Source organism: Pteropus alecto, unplaced genomic scaffold (genome assembly GCF_000325575.1).
Source record: "Pteropus alecto unplaced genomic scaffold, ASM32557v1 scaffold413, whole genome shotgun sequence".
NCBI classification, from domain to species: Eukaryota; Metazoa; Chordata; class Mammalia; order Chiroptera; family Pteropodidae; genus Pteropus; species Pteropus alecto.
In genome coordinates, this window is record NW_006434120.1 from 188,874 (window position 1) to 210,675 (window position 21,802).

The following is a 21,802-nucleotide window of genomic DNA, read 5'->3' on the forward strand; positions in this document are numbered from 1 at the left end:
AGGTTGAGAGAATAATCCTGACAACTCACAAAACTTCATCTTCTTAAGTGTCCCTCAGTTGTCAATTGACACTGGAACTTCAATACGAGTGGGAGGGGTAGCAATTGTACTCTTCCTGTATTCTGATGCTGATGGCAGATGCTTACTTATTGTCTGACATTGCATAGCAGGACCAATCTCATCATTATATGCTCCTGGCAGGGACAAAATATCTCCTTTGTTAGATTGTGAATTAGATCTATTTTCATTGACAAAAAGCTCAGTGAAGATAGGTGTCACACCTGCTTTATGTTCTGACATCATCTCAATGTCAAGCACATAGTAGACACTCATTATTTTTGAATGACCAGAAGTGACTCCAGATGCAGCCTGTACTGGTCCCAGGTAATCTATCAGCTTTCCTTTCCTGAAGCAGCTTCCAGTTTACACTCCTCCAGCTCTCTCAACCTTTCTCAGAAGATTCATTCCCCAACACCAAAAAAATCTACTCTCTCTCTCCCCTGCCCCTCCATGTTATTGACATTAAAATTTTTGCAAAGTTACCACCATCATTACAGAATACCTTCTTAAAATAGTGGGTGAATCTACCCTCTTTTAATTTCTTAACTAAGATTTTTCAATATGTCTTTGCCTTTGGCACATATGTCATGTGTTTTGACACAGAACACCACTGAGATTGAAGTAGCAGTGAGATACAGATTAGACTTCACAGTCTTTCTTAGGAAACTATCAATCTGATAATTGCCTCCCCTGTGCCCTTCTCTTGTGATCTATATACTTTGATAGCCCTGAGCCATCAGTAGAGTAAGCAACAAGCTCAAAACTGTTTCTGTGGGTTGAAGCCAATGGATATAGATGGATTTACTCCATACCTAGCTTGGAGCCTTATTTTTTATTCTCTGATGCTATATCCTTTTAGTTTCCCAAAGAGTAGATATCAAATGTTTCCTGAAGTAGTTTGGCATAGATGAGGAAGTATTTATTGAGGAGGTGGAGTCTATATTGAATATTTAAGATGGGTGGGATCCACATGTGGTGTGATCGGAGTTAGCATTTACAGACAGAGCTATCACAGGAGATAGTGGAGTGCTCAGTTGCCTGTGGTAAGAGGGTCACAGGGCCCATTCCAGAAGACAGTAAAAACACTACAAGGGAGTGAGAATCCCAAAGTCCAGTGTAAGAAGTGGATCAGAGAACAGAACATGTAATCAAGTTTCAAACAGAAGTTGGGTCTATGGGAGAGACCCAGAGAGTTTCCTGAGTGATTTGCTTGTTCACTCTAATTGGCATGGCTCCTCAGGGTTACTTCCTTTTAAGAGAATCTTGAAGGCTCTGATGAATCTTTTTTTTTTTTTTTTTTTTTTTTTTAGGTCAACTCTTGGTTGACCTCACGGATTGCAAGGACTTTGTCAGCCTACAATCCATTATTTTTATTTTTTATGCCTACAGCACCTGGTCTTCCTAGGTGGTCTCCTATTCAAGTACTAACCAGGCCCAACCCTGCTTAGCTTCCAAGATCAGATGGGATTGGGCTTGTTCAGGGTAGCATGGCCGTAGACAGATAAATCTTATGAGAAAATACAGCAAAAACATAAAGATGACCTTAACCAAGGTGTGTCTTTGGAAGGTTCACAAGAAGATGTACAGTTGGATGGGGCCTAGAGGACCTGGGTAATCATGAGGACAGTCTGGGTCTGGACCTGAGGACATTGGAGAACCATTGTGGACTTTTCAATGCATGCAACATGTATTTATAAAATATCTACAGTGAGCCGAGCACTGAATTTTCTGAAGGAAAAATTAAGGAAGCTGAACTAGGTGGTAGGCTGCAGGAAGGGGTGGGTAGGAGGTGGGGACAGGAGTAGACTTGGGGAGACAGAAAGCTTAAATTTCCCTTAGGCTCTAATCAAACTTAAGTAATTATATAAATCAAGGTCTACACATTCCCTTTATGTCCCTATTTTGTTTAATTAATGTCCTTTTCAGGATAAGGAAAAACAAGGATCCCTGTGATTTTCATCAAGTTCCAAGCATTCCTACTTCATTTATTATTTTTTTTTCTTTCATTTGACAAATATTTATTGAGCACTCACTAACCTCTAGGTACTGTGTTAAACAGTAAGGATACGCTGATACTCAAAACAGGTGCAGTCTCTGCAATCATGGTGCTTATAGTATAGGACAGGTCTTGGAAAACATTTTTTTGTAAAGTGACAGGTAGTAAATATTTTATGGCTCCTTTTGCAACTACTCAACTCTACCAATGTAGCATGAAAGTTGTCATAGACACTATGTAGATAATGAGCATTGCTGTGTTCCAATGAAACTTTATTTACAAAAATAGGTGGAAGACCACATTTAGCTTGCAGATCATAGATGTTGACCCCTGGTCTAGAAAGGAAGTCCCTAAGCATGTCATTTTAGTGAGCATGCTGATTGTTTTAAAAGGGGAAGAGTGATACAAAAACAGAGAGTAAGTAATCCTAAATTGTCAAATAGTCTAAAACTGAAGGTGTGGTGTTTAAGCTGAAACCCAACGTTTCAATAATGAATTAGCCAAGTTGGGTTTTGGAAAGTTAGAGGAACAGACTATTCCAAGGAGAGGTATAAGCATGGACGACTGCCCAGCCATGTGACAGAGAGAGCATGGGAGAAACTTAGTATGGCTAGAAGGAAGAATGAAAAATGGAAACTGGTGAGAGATGAGACTATAGATATGTGCAAGGGCCTGATTATAGAGATCCCACTTAGGTATGCTGAGAAGTTGGGACTTTGCATAAATAAGTCAATGGGAAGCTCTTATCAGGTTTTAAACATTAGAGCAGCATGACCACATTTGTGAGTTTGAAAGCTCCCTCGACTGTGGGACGAGTCCAGGAGAAGTTATCAAACTGGTAGTCAGTTAGAAGCTGAGGACCAGTCCACACAAAAGTGATGATCTGAGAACTGTGATGGTGGAGATGATGGGAATCAATGGTTGAACTTTACAACTAGTTAGGAGGTAGTCCTGGAGTAAGCAACGAGCTTAAAAACTGCTTCTGTGGTTTGAGTAGATGGCTCCTACATAGCACGGAGCCTCGTTTTTGCTTTTTGCTTTCTGGAAGTAGAAAGAAACTTTGATGAGGGAAAGGATATAATTAAGGAGGGCAGGAAGGAACTGTGGGAGAGCACATGGAGGAATAGAATTAAAAGGCAGATTGAGCTGAATTGGAATATCTTCGTCATCCCCTTCCCTTTCCAGTACATAAGAATGTGTACCAGAATAGACTTCTCAGTGAGTTATGTGGGAAGTGAAGGATCTTGTTCATAGATAGTTAAACTCATCTCAGTGTTGATGAATGAATTTCCTACATCTAATACTTCTAAACGCTTTGATGGACTTTCTCTGAATGTGGCAGGCCAGTATGAACCCACTTGTTGCTCAAAACTATCAACTGTAGTGATTTGGCATCTTGGAATATCTAACAAACAATAGAACCTTCTTTCTAAGCACTCTCAAAAATGGCTTTGGAGAGAAAAAGAGAATCAGCTGTCATTTCAAAATATTTTAAATATCTTGAAAAGGGGTAGGTGATTTCAAAATGTCTGGAAATTTTAGTGCTAAGCAAAGCCAGTTGTCAAATCGTTACTTCCAATTCTGTTAAACATTAAGTTTGGTTTTATCATGGTAATCATCAGGCAAGATTCATGGGCAGGGGAAGAATCCAACAAATCTCTTTGCCTATGACAAAAAAAAAATCGATGATGACTTTATTTAGGGGAAAAACAACAAGTCTGTTGCTAATAGAGTGGATGTGTATTTGAAGCAGGTTACAAAAGAATCCTGTTGAAAATCTCTCTCACATCAAGCATTTAGTGTAGATATGGACAGAAGAATAAAATAAAAATCCAATGAGTATGACTCTCAATAGAAAAAAATCCAATTTCAAGGGTGAGAGCTAAGATAAATCATTCCAGTCTGCGTCTTCATACAGCACCTTTTGTGTAGCCATCAACCCCATACTTCTAAATTGACAGGAAACAGTCAGCAATATCCATTGAGCACTGAGTGCACTCAAGTTCCAGAGGTGACCACTGTATGATCGACATCACTGTCTTCACTGGTAAAATGAAGTGAAGAGGGTAGAAACCAACTACTTAATGCTAGCTAGCTCCCTCCAAACCTACTCTCAAAGAATGAGTCTTCTCTTACCCTATGTGCCATTCTTATGTATGTTCACAGAATTGGCTGATTTTATTGTTTAAGTAATCGGCATAACTACTACATGATTGTCAGGTTTTTTTTTTTTCCTTAAAAAATTCAGATGATGCAGTTTTGTGCAGCTGGATGCAAATAACATGGAGGATGCTGAACCTTCATAAAAGTCTGGGGTGGTGGACTGTCTTATTTAGTCCAATAAGATTGCAAATCACTTGTAGACAGAGACCACTTTCGATACTTCTTTGTATTCTTTGCTACAGGATGAATATAGTGGCTCAATAAACCTGTGCTGAAAAATGCACAGTTTGGTTTGTGGTCTTCCCGTTGCATACTAGCTGTGGCTCTCAAAGGAGGCTCCCGCAGAAACCTCTTCTTTAGAATGGCTTTTGCTTTTGATTAAGTACTGCTCGAGACAATTAAACTGCTTCAAAAAAATTGAATCTTTTTTCATCCAAACTTAATACTAATTTCAGGCAGATTCCCTGCAATGACTTGCAGCTGTGATTGTCATTCTGCCATGAGGAAAGTGTCAGCAAGACCAAGAATAGTAGCAGTCTGTCATCATTCTGTTTTTGACGTTCTTATCTAAAATGTTAATTGAGAAGTTGCTATGCACAGAAAGAAAATAAAAGTCGAGAAAAATAGCAAAGGCAAAAAGTGCAATTCTCATAGTATTAAAATACAAAATTTGTTTTCTTGCATCGCACATGAGTTCTGATCTGCTTATTTCAGCTTAAACATGTTGTAAATAGCAAACAAATAAATGGTGATGCCCAGTAAATGAGAGGAAAATTCAGTGCATGATTTTAATTTCTGTTTAAAATATATTAATAAAATGATCTACTTAAATAGATTGTTATGATTAATCCATTAGTAACCAAAATTGCTTTTATTTAGCACATTTGTTTGAGCTACCTATGTCTTACATTTCACAATAGAGAGGCCAAATCAGCAATACTTTCATAAGTCAGTACCTCAAGTGAATTTGCAAGATCATATTTTTTAAATTAACTTTTTGAATAAAAATGTTATTAGATGGTTTTAGTTGTTAATTAGTATGGTTGGATACATATAGATACTTTTGTGATAATATCAAGATTTGAAATCTGAAGATTATTATTTTTAAGCCTAGTTTAATAAAAATTTATGTTTATTTAAGGGTTTATATGGTAGTTACATTTTATGTTTTAGGTTAATTCTTTCCTGTATAATGAAACTGCCAGAAAGTATTTGCAAATTTATTTACTTATTTATTTATTAAACAAAGAATGGTCTTATTTATAGGGCCAGAGCCCTCTCATCCTGGGAAGGAGATGCTGTCAGAAATAGCAAAGCTTGGATGGAATTGAAGTTTGACCTTTAACCTTTGCTGAAAGGATGACATTTTGATTATCTTAAGAATGTGTCAAGTAAGAGAAGTGAGTTCAACAAGATAAATAGAGATAGAGAGAAAGTAAATTATACTGGACCAGAGAAATCAATGAATCAGTAGTATTTGTTGATCTACTATTGTATATAGGTGTGATGAAAAATTAAAAATAAAGATTAAAGAAAGGTTAAAAATGGTCTACTTTTTCCCAAAAACCTAGTTGAAGATATAGGAATAATACAGTGAAACAACAGCAACCCATTCAAGAGAATCTTAGATTATGTCTTTCTTATTTTAAGCATAATAGAAATTCGGAAGAGACAATCGTCCATAAGGTCTTCAACAGACAGGGGAAATTTCAAAAAGAAGTGAAATACAAGGATTTGCCTAAGAAGAGAAGCAATGGTAAGTTTTCTTTGTTTGTCTTGCAAGGAAACAAAGTTCTGAAAGGCAGAGCAGTGAAGATAAGTTGTCATTGGGTCCTGAAGGGGCTGGTTTGATGTGATGACTGAGTTGCTACTGATTAGTCAGAAGAAATGAGGCCAGAAGAGAAGGTGGAGCCATATGTCAGGAGGACTTAGCAGTCAATTCGTAAGTAATATAAATGTCTAAACACGATGTTGTACACCTGAGATTAATACAAAATTGAATGTTAAGTGTAACTGGAAAAAAAATGTGTGTGTGTGTGTGTGTGTGTATTTTTAATTTGTCATGGCCTGTTCTATATGCCAAATAAGGAAATAGCATCTAGGGAAGATCCATTTGACATGATCCCCAGAATGGATAGATAGGCTTTCAGGGCAAGATGAGTAGTTGGAGCAGCTGCTGTCAAAGAAACCAGGAGCAAACTACTGCAGGAATTCATATGTGTTATGATATGGGCCTGGACTAGAGTGGAGGGGAGTTGTTCATTTGGTGGAACAATCTGGTAACTCCACTCAGGTCAGATGGGAGTGCATAAATTTTATTAGTAAATTTAGTCTAGAAAAGCACTGATAAACAATCTTGTAAGTGTCCTCTTTCTATCCTCTTTCTCAGAGGTCCCCAAACCCAGTCTATGGACCGGTACCAGTCCATGGCATGTTAGGAACGAGGCTGCACAGCAGAAGGTGAGCGGTGGACAAGCAAGTGAAATTTCATCTATATTTGCAGCCACTCTCCAGCACTAGCATCACCACCTCAGGTCTACCTTAGATCATCAGGCATTATAGTCTCATAAGATCACTGGTCCCTGGTGCCAAAAAGTTTGGGACCACTGCAGTCTTTCTCAAAACCACCGTTAATTACTGACAATCCTCTCCTCTGGTATACCTCCAAGAATTTAAGTTTACTTTGGAGTAAATTTCTCATCTGTAGCCTATTATTCTGTAACCCATGGCAGAATAATAATGGCTGTGGCCTGAGGCCTCACCTCTCCCAGGTCTCCATGGGAGTCTAAATCACTCTCATACCAGGATCTATGTGGCCATGAAGATTTCATGTGAGGACAGAAGAAGCTACTTTTGTTAATATAAATATCAGCTATTTTGAACAGGTCATAGTTTTTTTAGAATTTTAATTACAGATTTATTGCATATCACTATTGTCTTTAATATATAGTACTAAAACTCTTTCATTTTGTACTCCTATCAATAAAATTATTTAGCATCCTCCTCAACATAGATATGTTTATTTATAATTATGTATTTTCTTATGCTAATAGTCATATTTCAATGAGGATAAAAAGAATAAAAAACTACAATTTTTAAAATCTTTGTATAGCACCTTGTGATACAATGATTTGAAGTTCAAGATACAAATTGGAGTTTTCTACATATGTGGTTTAAACCTTTCATAGCTGGCAAAGATATCCCAAAGTGGAAGCAGTTCTAGATAAAGGACATGCTTCTCAAGCTGCTTCTACTAAATCATAACTTATTTATCCATCTCCTCCAATAATTATGTAAAAGTTTTAGTTAAATATGGCTAGTAATTTTCCATCTTCCTTGAGGTCAATCATGTTCTTTCAACTAATCAGAATTTTTTACCTTTAAGCATTTTTAATAAATGGATTTAAAATCACTGAAACTCTATTCTGGAGAATTTTTAAACATACTAGAAAAAAGTTTCCAAATTTCTTAAATGTGTAAATTACAAGTTTTTAAAGCAAAACACACTGCTTCTGGCCCTAAAATAATAAAACAATGGAAACATTTCCAGACATTTGTGTTCTCTCTGTGGTCAGCATTTCTTTTGAAAAGCAGGTGGTTTTTGTTCATTATTGAAATGTCACCTTTACACTGAAGGGAAAATTTACGTTTATGTCTAATAAAAATTTCTATTAGAAGGACAAGCTTTACAATTGTCTTTCTGATAACTTACTCTTTCATTGTTATAATCATATTGACTGTATCTATAGTTAATTTGCAGAAACTTTTAAAAACTACTTGTAGGCTTCTGGTAAAGATGGCAGAGTAGGTGAATGCTGTTTTTGCCTCCTCTCACATCAAAATTACAACTAAACTATGGAATAGCCATCATTGGGAGTCTCCTGAAGTCTAGCTGAACAGAAGTCCTACAATTAGAGACACAGAAGAGGCCCCTTGATACTGGTAAGAGAGGTGGAGATGCAAAATGAGCTGGTCCCACACCTGTGGGTGGCAGTTGAGAATCAGGAGAAATATCTCAGCAACAGAGGTCACTCCAGAAGAACGAGGGGTCCTGGCTCCATACCAGGCTCCCCAGTCTAGCGTTCCAGTGCTGGGAATAAAAGTATCCACAACTTCTGCTGGCCGTAAAAACCAGCAGAAATTGTGGCTGAGTGAGACGGAAGGCCAAAGGAGTTACAGACATTCCTCTAAGGGGCCCGCACAGACTTATTCACTGACTGACTGACTCATTCTAAGCTCCAGCTCTGGAGCAGCAGCTCAAAAGGTGCCAGGGACATAGGGGGAGGAACTGAGTTGTCTGGCTTCAAGTCAAAGGGGCCACTTTCTCCCAGAAAGAAGTGCTGATGGAAGCCACTATTCTTCTGTTGAACCCTCCACCTGCCCAGTGTGCAGATGCAGGCAGCTGCCATATTCGAGTCTCCATCAACCTGGACAACACTGGTTGCCCTGCCTTGGTGATTCCCTGAGACCTGCACTTCCCAACTTGTGGGCCCACCCAAGCCACTTTCAGTAGATTTTCCATACAATCGGCCTGTCTTGGCTCATGCTACAGACTTTCCTAAAATCTCTCAAAGGCTCATAAAACCTAAACAAGAAGCATCTGGCCTTGGCATACCCTGTACCTCTTACTGGGCAGCCTCAAGCCTAGCACTAGCAGCAGCTGGCCTCAGTTTGTGGCTTGGCCTCTCAAGGCACTTCCAAGCACAGTGTGGGTGGTGGCAATCTGTAGATTGCTTGGTGGCTCATGCCAGATGGCTTCAGGCAGTCACAGACTGCAGTCGAACTTGGTTGTCAGCAGGGCCTCTCCCAGAAGGCCCCCGCCTGCATGCCCAGTGGCCAGCTTCAGTCAGGGCCAGAGTCACATCTGAGAATGACACACCCTAAAGGCACTAGAGCCCTGCTAAAGCAAATATTGCTTTGTAGAGTCAGCCCTTGCACAACAGCTCCTTCACTGGTCACAACCAGGCATCACAACCAATCGGCCTGAGGGGCAATCCCTTCCATTGATGAGCAAACAGCAACCAAGGCTCAACTACAAGAGGACAGCATACACAACCCATACAGGGACATGCCTGGAACACCCAGCTCAAGTGACTAGGGAACCATGCCACTGGGACCCACAGCACACCTACTATATAAGGGGCCACTCTAATAAGACCAGGAGACATAGCAGCCCTACCTAATATAGAGAAACAAACTCAAGTAGGCAGCCAAATTGGGAAAACAAAGAAACATGTCCCAAATCAAAGAATAGAACAAAGCTCCAGGAAAAGAACTAAACAAAATGGAGACAGACAATCTACCAGATGCAGAGTTCAAAACACTTATTACAAGGATGTTCAGTGAACTTAAGGGAAGAGTAGAGGAACTCAGTGAGAACTCTAACAAAGAGATAGAAAACATATAAAGTTAGAAAACATAAAAAAGAACCAAACATAAATGAAGACTAAAATAACTGAAATGAAGAATACCTTAGGAGAAACTAATAGATTAGATGAAGTGGAGGATCGAATCAATGATTTAGAAAACAATGTAGAAGAAAACGCCTAATCAGAACGGCAACAAGAAAAAAGTATCCAAAAAATTGATAGTTTAAGGGGCCTCTGGGACAACATCAAATATAACAATGTTCTTATCATAAGAGTAATGGAAAGAAAAGAGAGAGAGCAAGAAACCTAACTGAAGAAATAATGATGGAAAATGTCCCTAATCTGATGAAGAAAATAGACATACAAGCCCAGGAAGCACAGAAAGTCCTAAAGAATATGAACCCAAAGAGGCCCACACCAAGACACATCATAATTAGAATGCCAAAGTTTAAATTCAAAGAGAGAATCTTAAAAGCAGCAAGTGAAAAGCAGTTAGCTATCTACAAGGGCGCTCCCATAAGGTTATCAGCTGACTTCTCAGCAGAAACTTTCGAGACCAGAAGGATTGGCAGGAAATATTCAAAGCGATGAAAAGCAAGAACCTACAACAAAGATTACTCTACCCAGCAAAGCTATCATTTAGAATAGAAGGACAGATAAAGAGCTTCCTAGACAAGAAAAAGCTAAAGGTGTTCATCACCACCAAGCCAGTATTACAGAAAATGTTGGAGAGACTTCTTTAAAAAGAAGAAAAAAATATGAATCAAAATATAAATAATAAAATGACAATAACTACATATCTATCAATTAGTACTTCAAATAAAAAAATTAAATACCCCAATCAAAAGATAGGATGGCTGAATAGATAAGAAAACAAGAATCTTACATATGCTGCCTACAAGAGACTCACTTCAGATCAAAAGACATACACTGACTGAAAGTAAAGTGACGAAAAAAGATATTTCATGAAAATAGAAAAAAAAAGCTGAGGTAGCAATACTTATACTAGACAAAATGGACTTTAAAACAAAGGTTATAACAAGAGGCAAAAAGGACCCAGTTATCCCAATTCTGGATATTTATTTGGAAAAACACAAAACACTAATTTGAAGGGACATGTGAATCCTGTGTTTATTGCAGCATTATTTACAATAGCCAAGATATGGAGGCAACCTGGGTCATGGGGATGTAGAGTTTAGCATGGGGAATAGAATCAGTAGTATTGTAATAACTATGTATGGTGACAGATCGGTACTGAACTTATCAGAGTGATTACTTCATAAGTTATAAGTCTAATCACTGTGTTGTATATCTGACATTAATATAACTATAAATAAAAAAATAAAAACATAAAAATGATAAATAAAACTACTTGTATATTTGAGAGAGTATTAGTTTGGTTAGAATTAAGTGGTACAATCCACTTAGCTATGACACATCAACTGCAATGCATCGCAATGCATAGAATTCATATAGATTTCTGAATTACTCCTCACCTGCCATCGGTGACCTTGGACCACTGGATGAATGGACTGAGTGAAGAAGCCAGTGTTGATCTTTATATTACATATTATTATATTTCACTTTATTTGTATTTTTTATATAATAATAAATTTTTAAAAGTTTAAATCTTTCTCATATCTCAGTGGATCATCTTTTTTCATGTAGACTTTATTTTTTAGAGCGGTTTTAGTTTCATTGGATCATCTTTGTATCCACGTCAACAATCACTATCTTAAAAGAATGGTAGGTTGGTAGCAAAAATATAATAATGGCTTTTTATAGGTGTATATTGGAGTCAATAGTGAGACCTTACAAGAAATACCATTAACAGTGACATTTTAAATTTCAGTCATTTTGAACTTACCTTCACAGTGCAAGACATTCAATTTCTCCTAAAGTTCCATTCAATAATTGCTGGGTCTTCCTGGGGGCATTTTACATGTATTTATAAATCATCTTCTCAAGCTTTCTTCCATGTCCTCCTTGTTGCTGCCTATATTCTGGCAGTCATTCAAAAGGGGTGCTTTGCTACTGTCTGCATGAGTATTATCCTTAGTGAAGATGTCGATTCTCTGCCTAGAGCCCTGTATCCTGGGGCTTTCTCAAATGCCAACCTTTGAAATACATTTTGGAGGAAAACAAGTAATGGAAGACAATAATTTGGTTAAAATAAATATATGATTCAAATGAAATATCCCTAATCTATATTTATGTCTATTAAGAATTGTATCCACTTTTATAATTTTTAATTTCAAATTTATTTCATCCAAATGTTCTTGCCCAGTGTTATTTATAATATTGAGGAGTTAGAAACAGCCTTTAAATTTCTGCCACATTTTCACTATTATGAACTGCACAGAGTACAATGATTTCATTGGCAGAAAATATATTGGAAAGAAGAAGATCAGGAGTAAAAAATGTACCTATCTACTAATAAACTCTTTAAAAAAGGAAAAATAATTGACATTTACATAAACAGTTATAAAACTAGCTAATGATAAATCCAAATTATCAGTACAGGAAAAAAATATAGAATTTGAGAAATACTTATTTTGTTTTAAGAAATCATTTTATTCAAACCAAATATACATCATAAGTTGTTGATTTTCATCACTCCCATCTTGTTTTGAATTAAATTGCTTATAATTAAATTATATTTTAGCCAAATAACCAGGAAGAAACATCTTTCTTCCCAGTTCTGAGTCACTTTCTGTCACTCATGTTCTGAAGTTACACTCCTTGGGTCCTGGTCATTTACAGTGTGTTCTATGAAAACAGGTTCTCATTTCAGAATGCCAAGAAGTGTCGACTAATCACTGGAGACTACTGGATGCTGTCAGCTTCTCCTTCAGGAAGCTCTTCCCAACCGTTCTTCCTCCTCCTTCAAGACAACTCAGAGGACCTAGCAATTTGTTCGAGTTGCAGACTGGGTCAGCAATGGAAACTTCTAAGTTGAACAGCATTTATAATTAAAAAAAAAAAAATTAAAATGCATGTTATAAAATCGCATTTAATAATTTTAAAAAACAAATTTATATCCATTATCAGTTGTTTAATTCTGCCAAAACACCCGTGAGGTAGTCAGAGAAGAATTAGTTTGACCATTTCACAGATGAGAAAAATGAGTTTTAGAGCTGAAAGAAAACTTCAGTATAATTTAAAATTCCTGTTCCCTCATTTTCCATGGTGCATTAGGCAGTCCAGACAATTTCATACATTAAAGAAAAAAAAGAAACACACATTCTACCACCTCACTCCCACCCAAAAAACTCTTCCAGGGAGGCATAATATGTACACACATATAAAGAAATATTTTATAAATATGAATTTATTGGTATCAATTGGAATGTATTACTAATTGATTCAGTGAAAACAATGAGGCTAGCCTGCTGAATGCAAAAACTTGAAATTTGAAATTAGGGACAATGGCTCTCCTACTCACAGTGTCAAGTCATTTCTCAATGGTTTCATAATGTTTGGAAAACACTGGTCCTCAGGTGTGGTAAGCTGATGTCTAACATGTCTAACATGGTCCCCAATGATCTTTGCTTCCTGGTGTTCCTTGTCTTTCTATATTTTCCTCCTTTGAATACAGTCTGAACCTACTGATTTGCTTCTAATAAATAGACTGTCAAAGGTGATAAGATGTTGCTTCTCAGTTAAGATTATAAAAAGACTGCCTTCTGTCATTTTCTCTAGCTCCTCTTACTTAATTGCTCTGGGGAAGCCAGCTGCCAAGCCGCGAGCTACCCATTGGAGAGTCCCACAGGGCACAGAACTGAGAGAGGCCTCCAGTCAATAGCCTTTGAGGAACGGAATCCTGCCAATAACCAGGTGAGTGAACTTGGAAGCAGATCTTTCCACATTGGAAGTTTAGATGACTACAGCCCTAAACAATGCTTTGATTGCAGCCTGAGAGAGACCCAGAGAACCAGTTAAACTGTAAAGGGATTCCTGATGTACAGAAACTGAGATAACAACTGTTGTTATTTTAAGCCACTAAATTTTTGGATAACTTGTTATGTAGCAATTGATAATTAATACACCAAGCAAGCTGTTGCAAAAGGTAACGATTTTCTAACATCTCCCCTTGCAATCACTGCATTCTTTTGAATTAGGCAGAGAAGTTAGGCAGGGGAAGCATTAGCACATTTTCCCCATCAAGTCAATAAATTCAACAGCAGAGAGTAATATGTATAACATCTCCAGTGTTGTAGCCTGTATAATAAAACACATTTGAATGTACTTCTTGGGTTTGTTGCAGTGTAAACAATAAATGCAGACTTTTAAAATGTGAATTTTATGTAAATTATTTGTGGATTTTATAGATGATGAAAAATGTATTGGAAAGAGCCCAGATCTTAAAACTGTACTAACTTGTGGAGTTTGTAACACATTAAGAAAAAAGGCTTACAAAGATAGAAGAAAGAGGAACGCCATTTCCTTTAGATAAATCCACATTTAAAATACCATCTTCCCAAACACAGTCTTTCCTCTAACCTATATCTTTGATTTTGACATTGATAGAGAATCTTTCAAGAGAGCAGCATAGCTCAATTAGAGAAGCTACAATTTGAAGGAACAATACATAATGAATGGCATTTACACTTGATTGTAACATCAAATGTCTTCTGTCATTTTTCTCCCTGAAATAATTTATCTTATCTTTTCCTCATTTATATATTGCTAATGACTGTTGTAAATGTATGTAAGAGTGAAAGGAAGAAAGGGAGTACAAGAACTGCCTTAAAAGAGTAAAGTGTATAGAAAAAGATAAGCCTGATGACAGATATATGTGGAGGAAGGACGAGTACCAGATTGCTTAAGAGAGGATGGGGTCCTTTCCTCATGTGCTCAGATCTGGGTGTCCTGCTCCACAGGATGGAAAAAACACTGTCCTTCAAATCTCTTGGAGTGCTTTGAATTAGCATAAGACACCATCATGCTTCTTCTGCTCCTTTGCTACTCGTCCTATGAAGACTGGTGCGGAGAACTAATCGTAAGGGCAGCAACCTAATCTCTTTTCTCCATTCAACACACGGCTGATATACTCTGGGGCATTGAAAGGGGAATAGTTGAGCTTACTAATAACTTATTGCACATTCTTACATAACAAAAGCATCAGTGTAAATATGTTCCATATAAAAACAATCTATGGATAAATAAATGATACATTATCATTGCTCACTTTTTCTTTCTTCATTTTACTTGGAATATCTATGCTACCAATCAATGTGTTATAATTCTTGACAGTATTTCAAATCAAGGCTATTTGACTGGGAGCAAAAAAGTATTTGTCTGAACTTTATATATCTTTTTACTTTTCAGAGTTTGCATCATGTAGTGAAAAACACTCCCGCCAAGGACTGGGAAGACCTGATTTCTAGTTTGGGCTCTGGCAATAATTAACCAGCTGGAATAATTAACAATGCTGTAATTTTTGTAAAGCACTCTCTTTCCTGCCTATCTAGGGCAAACTCTAAAATTTTGCCCCATCTCTGTAGCTATTATCTTGTCTAAGTCATGTTCACCTATCACCTGCACTACTGAAACAGCTCCCAGCTAGTCTGCCTGCTTCACCCTCACCTCTTTTAATCCATTCCTTTCCACACAACTGTCAGAATGTATTTGCAGAAGTAAATCAAAGTATGTCACTTCTTTCTTAAAACTCTCATGCTTTCTCACTGCCCACCTTTCCCACTTCATCTTTTGCCTATTTTCTGTCTATTCACCACACACTTGACAGTCTGATTTTTTATCAGTTCTTAGGCCAGCCAAGCTCTTTCATACCTCAGGATATTTTTTCTTCTCACTTCTGCTTAGAATGCACTTCACTCAGTTCTTCTCCCAATCACTCCAAAATTGGTGTACAGTAAATATTAATTGAAGTAAATCAATAAATGAACTCAAATCTTAGTTAACTCCTTGTCATACTTCAACTTGAATATCCGATCCTAAAAGAAGCTTTTTCCAATTATTTTAACTAAAGGAACAACTCCCTCATTGTTCTCATATGCATTTTTATTTTCTTTTTAGCACTTACCACAATTATGATTATTTTTTCTTTTGTTCCTGTTTACTTATTTATTGTGTATCTTTTCCATTATATACCTTTTGTTTTATTTGTTTTTATTTTTAATTGTGATAAAAAATACATAATATAAAATTTACCATCTTTAACCATTTTAAAGTGTATAGTTTAGTGATATTTCTCTTTTTACTTAATTTTTTTTAATTTTATGTTAGTTTTAGGTATACAGTACATTGGTTAGACATTTATATAATTTATGAAGTGATCCCCCTGATTACTCTAGCACCCATCTGGCTTTACACATAATCATTACAATACTATTGACTATGGCCCTGATGCTGTACTCTATATCAAAGCTCCCTAAATGCAGGCACCATTTCTGTCTTCTTCAGATTTATATTTTCAGTGCTCAGCATGGCACAATGCCTAGGACATAGTTGGTTTGTAACAAATATTTATTGAAGAAAATAATAAATGAATAAACTTAAATTCTACCATATTTATTCCCAAAGTTTTTCAAAGGCTGTCATAGTCTCAGAGAAAAACTAGACTTTTTGCATGCCATCTCGATGTGGCTCCTCCTCTCTTTTCTAGGTAATTAAAAAAAAAAATTACCTGCATTTCTAATGAAGCCATATTTTCTTAGCTTACATTTGTTGCACAAAAAGTGTTTGCCTAGAATGTCAACCACTACCTCCCCTGTACCTCATCTTTTGGCTAATTTCTATTTGTCCTTCAAAACTCAGTTCAAGTGTCCCTTCATCTGGGAAGCCCTCTTTGATTACTTTTTCCTCTCTGTCTTTCTCTGCACTGGTGGGCAACCCATACTTCCTTCTTTTGAAGCATATATCATACTCAGGTGGAATGTTTTTCCAACTAGAGGGTTTTTCTCTTGAGGACTAGGATTGTTTCTGATTACTCTCTGTCTCTTTGTTGCCTGGTACATAGTAGATGTTCAATAAAAGCTTGTGAATAAATATTAGTGAATGGCTGACTCTTTCTGAATAGTCTAGGAGTATAAAAGGTACCATTACTGAGGGCACGACTTTAGAGCACACTCATACTCAGGTAATCACCCAAGTGCCATTTAGTACTAAACTAAAATATCCTGTTACCATGACTTAAATTAATATTTTAAGCTGCCATAGGTTTTGGCTTTGCAAACCAGTGCCGCTTGAGGTCTTCCTCTCCAGAAATGTTCCATTTACCTTTGGCAGTTATAGGGCTGTTCTGGTTTTGTCCCTGAGAGAAAAAATAAAAGTAAACCCTGACTTGTCGTTAGAGTTATTTGATTTTGACAGTGAAATTGTCCACTTAAAAGGCATAAGTGTATGACATGGCCAAGCTGAAGTCTGAGTATCATGTGAAATCTTAAATAAAAGTGTCAGGCAAATAGAGAGGATGAAGATCTTGTGTTCCTTGTTTGTCAGGTGTAGCTAATGGCCCATCTGCATCAGAATCATCAGGGCCTCAGGAGACACTGAGAGACTAAAATGCCTTCTGAGTGGAGACAGGGGAGCTACAGTCTACCTCAAGCCCAAAGCGAACTGTCCTGGAGTCTCTCTCTGCCTTTTTTATAAGTCTTGGAGTTCCCTTCTTTTCTTCTATCTTGTAAAGCAAGAAAAAAATCACATTGATTTGAGGTGGAGCCACATTTATCTTAGAAAAATATTTAAAATAACACCTTATATTTGTCTACTTATCTAATGTTGTATAATTATAGGATGTTTTCACCCATGGAAATCAGCTATAAGCATGATGGAAAATTTGAAACTGTATATTTGGAAATTAAAAAAAAAGTGAGTCTTGAAAAGCATTGTTTCTCAAAATCTGTTCAAAACCACCTGGGATTTTTTTGTTTAAAATACAAGTTCCAAGAACTTTGAAAGACATACAGAGGTAGTACCCCTCTGGATGAAGCCTGGGAATTTGCATTTTTCATGAGCTCCCTGGGTGAGTACTATGCACATTCAACTTTGAGAAGCCACATTAAAAGCATATGCCTTTTTTCATTAAAGGGTAGCAAGGCTGTGGAGGTAATATCAGGACAAGTGTCCCTGGGAGCATGTAACTAGAGGATTTGGGCAGAATTGAAAAGGTAGGTTATTTCAGAGAAAAAGAGTGAAAGAAAATCAAGATCCTGAACTGAAAGGGCTAAAGTCTATACAGTAGAAATAAGGTACTGACTAAAAAGTGTGGCCTATTTTTCCCATTGTAGGGATAGGGCGAGTGGGCACAATTACCATCATCAAAGGATTGTTCCATGTGTCACTAAATAAAAAGTGGCTCTGGGACCACAATCACCTATTATTAATAGAAATGTAATAGTCATATCTTATTTTAAAACCTGTTGTTAATCTATTGCCACACGTAAAACTAAACAGATCAAATATTAAAGCTATCTAAAAATACTCTGAGCAGAAACATAATTCGGGTTCTAATAAGGATTATCATTTAATAGGCTCTGTAGACAAGCTTGAAGAGATAAGCCCCTATCAGTCGCATTAAGTTCTAAGTGTTTATTAGACTTATGGGTCTAAGCCATGTGTTTTTTGGACACTATGGAAATTACGTTGAACACATTTCAAAATCCAAGTAATGCTTACAATTTATTTTCATTTAAAAAATATTGTAAGTGAAGTGATCTCAACAGGCTAAACAATGTGTTATTTGGAAATTTCTAGCTCATGGTTTCTAGCTATAGGTTTTTATATTCTCCGAGTTTTTAGATACCACTTCAGTGAGAACTCAGAGTAGTTTTAATTCTCTATCTCAAAGTTACTCTGTGTCATATGCTACAGGACAGTGTGAAATCTCTTCATTTGATTACATATCATAGAAGCCACTCTCTGCAAAAAAGACAAAAAGTGAACATTTTCAGATATATTTGATACTTCATTGTTTTTCATACTAACAAGGAAACTTGTTAGCAGTGTAGATTACAAAAACATATATGATCTTTAGCATTTATATATTAAATAACCATATTAAAGTGCTATTGATGATTTCACTTATATGTAGAATCTAAAAAACAAAGAGTGGACAAACTTACAGAAGCAGAGAACAAACTGATAGTTGCCAGAGAGGAGGTAGATGAGAGGATGAGTGAAAAAGGTAAAGGTGATGAAGAGGTACAAAATTCCAGTTATAAAATAAATTATGGGGATGTAATGTATAGCATAGGGAATATAGTTAATAATATTGTAATAACTTTGTACGGTGGCAGATGGTTACTAGACTTATTGTGGTGATCACTTTTTACAAGAAATATAAATGTCAAATCTTTGTTGTACACCTGAAACTAATTAATGTTGTATGACAACTATAATTTAAAAATTTATTAATTAAAAAATAAAGTGGTTATGACCATGAAAAGATAACCTATTGAGTGGAAGAAGATACTTGTTTATGATATATCCAACAAAGGGTTAATATCCAAAATTTATAAAGGACTCATACAACTCCACAACAAGAAAACAAACAATGCAATTATAAAATGGGTGATGGACCTGAACAGGCATTTCTTCAAAGAGTACATACAGATGACCAATAGACATATGAAAAGATGGTCAACATCACTAATCATTAGAGAAATACAAATTAAAACCACAATGAAATATTGCCTCACACCCATCAGATTGGCTATCATCAATAAATCAAAAAACAACAAATGTTGGCAAGGATGTGGAGAAAAGGGAACCCTCGTACACTGTTGGTGGGATTGCAAATTGATACGGCCACTATGGAAAACAGTTTGGAGTTTCCTCAAAAAATTAAAGAGAACTACCTTTTGACTGAGAAATTCCTCTTCTGAATATTTATCCAAAGAAAACCAAAACTCTAGTTCACAAAGATCCATGCATCTATGTTCACGGCAGTGCTATTCAAAATAGCCAAGATATAAAATCAACCTAAATGCCCATCAACAGATGATCAGATACAGAGGTTATAGTACAGATATAAAATGTGATATTACTCAGCCATTAAAAAAATGAAATCTTATCATTTGCAATGACATTGATGGACCTAGAGGGTATTATGCTGAGTGAAATAAGTCAGACAGAGAAAAATAAATACCATATGATTTCACTTATATGCAGAAACCAAGGAACAAAAGAAATGAATGAACTAAATGAAATCAAACTCACAGATTCAGAGAACAAATTAGTGATTGCCAGAGGAGAGGGAGGTTGGGGGCTATGTGAAAAGATGAAGGGATGAAAAAGTACAAATTGGTAGTTATAAACAGTCGAGAGGATTTAGAATATAGAATAGGAATATAGTCAATATTATTATAATGGTTGTATGTAGTGCCAGATGGATGCTAATGGGGGATCACTTCATAAATTATGTGTCTAACCATTGTACTGCATACCTAAAACTAATGTAAAATAGTAAAAAATAAAATAAACAATTGGTTATTTGAAGAAAACATCCATTCAAAATTAATAATTCAAAATAACTGAAATAATGAAGCCTCACTATAGAAACCCACTTAAAAATGAGAAGAAAAATGCATGAGCTTCCTTATCTAGTTCTCTTACTCAAATATTTCTTTCTGGAAACTACTTAGACAGATAAAAAGAGCTAACCAGAATAAAAAAATATTATCCTTTCTCTTTTCTTAAATTATCTTCTTAATTCACAGTTTTCTTGAGATTGGAAAACGTTATTGGATATTTTAGTTCTAAAGGTGTAAATTATCTAAGAGAGGCACAACTCCAGTTGTTTGCAGGCCCAACTGGTGAGGCTTCTGTGCTATTGTTTCAGGAATGTGTTCTCTCTGGAAATAGTGAGTCTACCAAGTTTATTATCTTAAAATTGTGTCTCAGAATGGTCATCTCTGAGATCTCACCACACCTAACTAGCAGGCCTACCCAAGCTGCTTCCAGTGGCTTTTCCACACAAATGGTCTGTTTTGGCTCATGCTGTGGACTTTACTAAAATTTCTCAAGTTTCACAAAACCCAAACACGCAGCATCTGGCCTTGGCCTGCCCTGAATCTCTTACTAAGCAGACTCAAATCCAGCACTAGCAGAAGCTATCCTTGGTTCACGGCTTGAACTCTCAAGGCAGCTCCAAGCACAGTACAGGTGATGGCCATCTGCGGATTGCTTGGTGGCTCATGGCAAATGGCCCTGGACAGGACACAGGTTGCAACTGAACTTGGTCTGTAGCTAGATCCCTCCTAGGGGGCCCCCACTAGCATGCTAGGTGGCCAGCTTTGGACTGAGCCAGAGCACCACCAGGGCCACATCTGAGGACAACACACCCAGAGAGCAGACAGGACAGGCACCAGAGCTCTGCTAAAGTGAATCCTGCTCTGCAGAATTTGCCCCTCACTGGCCAGTCCTCATGACCAATCATCCCGAGGGTCAGTCCCTCCTGTTGATGTACAAACAGCAACCAAGGCTCAGCTACAACAGGAGGGTAGACACAATCTATACAACAGACACACCCGGAGAATGTGGTGCAGGTAACCAGGGAAGACCGTGCCATTGGGCTCCACAGAACACCTACTACAGGAAAACCACACTGTTAAGACTGGGAAGTCGGAAAAACATGGCAGAGTGAGAGATGTCTTCAGATCTCTCCCCTTGAAACAATAATAAGCTAAACATCTAAAATTCAACAACAACAAAAAACACCAAAACTGCACACTAGCACGTCTGAGCCTGGGATCTGCGCATTAGAGCCACCACAGGTCAGAACCCCGGTGTTGGGTGGTGGACTGGGAGAAATAAAGAAGCTGCCTCTCACAGCCTGTGGAGCTTCCTGCAGGAGAAAGGGGAGGGAAGAAGGTGCGTCGACTTCTCTGATCAGCCTGCCTGGGAGTGCTGTGACTTCAATGCATCCAGAGACAGGGCCCAGTCATCAGGGCAGAAAGTAGAGAAGCGAGATGGGACCACAGAGAAACAACAGTTGATTTTTATACTGGCCCTGGCTGCAAAACGGAGGATGAGCCACAGCTCCAACCTCCAACCCGTGGGCCCCTTCCCCCACACCCTCCAAGACCACACACAAAGCTCCAGAGAAATCTGAGTAAATGCTGCCGAGGCTGTCGCTGATATTGACAGGGACTGAAACTGAGAGTAGTAAGGGTGATTAAATAGCTATAAGAAAATAAAAAGGCATTTTTAAGGCTTTTTTATAAAAAAGGATCCAAGAGGCTTAGACACC

General features: G+C 37.2%; 1 non-coding gene across 1 annotated transcript; it reads right to left on the minus strand.

The window, feature by feature from the left end:
• Positions 1-1,440: 1,440 nt before the first annotated feature.
• On the minus strand, positions 1,441-1,559 carry LOC112477475. The gene has a single exon (XR_003045477.1). It is a non-coding gene; the product is annotated as a 5S ribosomal RNA (ribosomal RNA).
• Between the last annotated feature and the right edge of the window lie 20,243 nt (positions 1,560-21,802).